The 3,606-nt window shown below is 43.2% G+C and overlaps 1 protein-coding gene across 1 annotated transcript in view; it reads right to left on the bottom strand.

The window, feature by feature from the left end:
* The window catches only part of pde4ba (phosphodiesterase 4B, cAMP-specific a), a 243,668-nt gene extending 240,595 nt beyond the window's left edge, over positions 1-3,073 (bottom strand). The window contains exon 1 of the mRNA XM_063201815.1: positions 2,839-3,073. The gene's annotated coding sequence lies outside the window, so the exon portion shown is untranslated. The remainder of the gene's footprint in view (positions 1-2,838) is intronic.
* Between the last annotated feature and the right edge of the window lie 533 nt (positions 3,074-3,606).

Genomic DNA, 3,606 nt, shown 5'->3' with positions numbered 1-3,606 from the left:
GTCTGCCTAGGTCTGCCTAAAGGGGGATTCCCCCCCCCCCCCCCCCCCCCCCCCAAAACACCCCCCCCCCCAATAATAGAACCCGGAAACAATGGGCCAATGGAACCTCTCTCTCTCTACTCTCTCTGACTATACTGTACAGTCAGGCTGGATATGCACACATCCCAGAGCTACCAAGAAGACATTATGCACACACAGGGGCATAGCGGCTCATTTTGGACCCTATGTACAATCTGCTCCAATGGACCCTACCCCCAGCCATATATCTCCATATAACGGACTGTGCATGGGGCCCCAATTTACAGTAAATGGGGACCTGGTGACTCAATCACACTTAAACCCCATGAACGACACCCTCGTGCACACAATATCAACTCTTTTCTTCCTCCTCCGTAGTAGGGCTAGGTAATATGGACAGAAAAAGATATACTAAACTACATCCAGTGGAACAGTTACAATATATTTTTGAACGGCTTTGTGAATCCCCTATATTACAAGGTTGTTGTAACCAAAAATGGTAGTAATAACCAAGTCTTAAACTGTTACTTAAAGTGATACTGTCCCATTTTTGGAAATAAGCTCATATTACCTCATATTGACTCATATTGACTCATATTTTACCTCCATGCAAGCAGTTAACATTGAGTCCTATGAGACCAGCTGGCGGCTGACTGGTCTCATAGGACTCAATGTTAACTGCTTGCATGGAGGAAAAATTTGCACTGCCATACTCAGAGAACGATTGAAAGAACAGAGGAAGGGTAAAACTCAATTATTTAACTCAAGGGGAGGTGTAATATGACCTTATTTCCAAAAATGGGACAGTTTCACTTTAAGACCTTCTGTAATATCATAGCATGATGGTGTACATGGGTGAGTTTATTCAGCAAAAAGTGAATAGGCCAATGATTATTGATTCATGAAAGCTGTCAAAATAATGCAAACAGCCTAAAAAAATGTATCAACATAAATCTAACAATTATCTAAATAAAAAGCAGATGTTTTGATGATAAGTGCATGACCTTGCTTCATAACAACAGCAGAGCAGAATGACTGGAGGAAAGTAGGAAGGCTAATATAAAGATGATAACAAAGCAATTTTATCAATTAGATGGATGTGTGTACACTCCCAATCATCTACAAGACCCAATTACTGGCAGTGCCAATCGACTGAATTAAATTAGGTCTCTCCATTCTGCCTAAAGTAGTGTATACGGTTTCAGCGCTGCGACCCTGTCCCTCGCGCAGGCATTTAGCAATTGCCTGAGCTCAGATAATGAAATATGACTCAAAATTTATTATTGTTGTTTATCTGCAATACAGTATTTCGTGAGCGAGGACAAAGAACCAGTCACTGACAAGATGTCGGAGATTGACAGTCCACATTTAAACAATAACAGCAAACTGATCGATGTGATTAAAGACTTACAAGTAGTGTGTGTGTGTGTGTGTGTGTGTGTGTGTGTGTGTGTGTGTGTGTGTGTGTGTGTGTGTGTGTGTGTGTGTGTGTGTGTGTGTGTGTGTGTGTGTGTGTGTGTGTGCGCGTATTGTGGGATATTATCAACGATTATAAGTTAAGGTGCTTTATTAATCTAATATTAACTTACAGCCTCATGAAAGATTGTTATAAACAGCTTAATCATGATTGAATCTATCGATATAAAGCACACACACTCTCTCTTCTCTTTGCCACACAGCACATAACTACACCAAAAAATATGCTATCCTGTAACTTATGGTCCCCATCACCAAGTGAATCCATGGAGAGTTCTCCTGTCTCCTGAACAGCATTCATCAAAACACTAGTCTGTGGACAAGCCCAGTAGATAGATTGACAGCCATAGCCTACCGCATAGCCTACGCAGGAAGTTTGTTATCTATTGTGGTGCGTGTGCTGTATGATATTAGGCCTAGTTATGCGCTTGTCTCGAGGTTGAATCAGGTGATTGAACTGTCCTCCAAATACTCTGCTGTCAAGTAGAAACAGTATGGGAATTATAGCATCTGAATACTCACCCACACAAATAGCTTTGTTATTGTTGCAATGTTACACGATGCCAATATTGGCTGCGTTCTGGGGTTTTTTTTTTTTTTTGGAGACTGGTAAATGATAAAATAAACCCATGGAAGAAGAAATGGAGGACTGCACAGGGCCATTGGATAGTCAAAAACAAAAACATCACAATTGCATGTGACTGTTCCCTGTAAGATGCCTTCAAACCCCATGTATTTCAGAACAAACGTCTCGAGCTGAAATCAAACTTTGTACGATATTCTCATTCTGCCTCTTTACTGGTCCGTTTCCCCCGGTGACCTCCTAACTATCACGGGGAGTAGGGGACAGACCCTCAGTCTGTCAACCAGAGTGCCATGACTCATGAATGAGTTTGAAAGCAATGTCCCCGACCCCGTTTGGCGAAATTAAGTCAGCGTAAAGGCTAGCCAATCTTCCTTTTGAAATATTTTGATATTTATTGTAGGCTAGGTGGTGCTCCAGGCAGAGGGGCGATTTGTATCCCAAGTGAATAAATGAGAGTCCACGCGTAACGCATTTCGGTCTGGTGACAGCCTACCACAAATATGCGTGTATTACGGGGCATTTTCTAGTTTCGTCCACACACGCTTTGTTCATTCAGGACTTGAATAGTAGCCTACGTCTGCATGCAGATCAGCCCCTCTGAAAACTGACGATTCATTGGTAAGATCAAAATTCAACACACATCAACCCATTGTGGTGGACACATTGTGAGTGCTAAAAGCTCTTCTGTCACGAAACAAAGGCAACAAACACAGTGTTCTTAAAATAACTAAATCATATTGGTTTGCCATGTTTCTTACCTTCAAAACGTATCCACTTTTCGCACGTGCTCAAACAAAAAGATCCTTATCGCTGGAAAACGCAATGTGTGACAGAGAAGGCAAAATCCGGGCTCGCTACGCTCGTGTCTCCGGACGGTTATGTGTTTTTGGAACAGCTCAGAGTCGCTGGAAGCTAGCGGGCATCCCTTGGGATCTTTTGTATCAACTAGCCAGACGCACCTCATGTGTCTCCCGGGCAGCGCTGTTACGCGTATGTGCTCGCGACAGGGCAGCAGCACCGGCTTTTGTGGCGTAGCCTACTGGCACCGACACCTCCTTTTTTCTGACAGTTGCACTTTCAGTGATGTTGATGGGCGGGCTCGCGCAACACAGAGTATAACGCGGCTTTGTAATTTAGATGGAGACATGGAACATGCAGCTGTTTTTTTTTCTTATCGGAACAAGTGATAGCCTATGTTTGTTTATAAGGGACATCCTCTGAAGCTTTAATGCCAAGCTGGAGGCTTGTTACACTAATCTGCTGAAAATTACATTTGGCTGCAGCTCTGCCGGACAGCGTTAAACCTTCTCCTTTACACTTATGTGCAAAGTCTTGTGTGAAGTGTTGTGACTTTTCGGCTGAAGGGTTTACTGATGGGATCCAACAAGGCAAATAATGGTACCACAGATAGGCTAGGCCTAATATGGAACCAAACCTCTCCAAAACCAAAAGTCTATGGGCCAGTTGGCCAGTTGTCTGGAGTCCAAGGAGAGAAGGGGTCCCCATAACAGGCCTATTGATTTTTT

The sequence above is a fragment of the Engraulis encrasicolus genome, chromosome 6, assembly GCF_034702125.1.
Source record: "Engraulis encrasicolus isolate BLACKSEA-1 chromosome 6, IST_EnEncr_1.0, whole genome shotgun sequence".
NCBI classification, from domain to species: Eukaryota; Metazoa; Chordata; class Actinopteri; order Clupeiformes; family Engraulidae; genus Engraulis; species Engraulis encrasicolus.
Note: the sequence above shows the minus strand (reverse complement) of the source record. Positions and strands in the feature narration are given on the sequence as shown.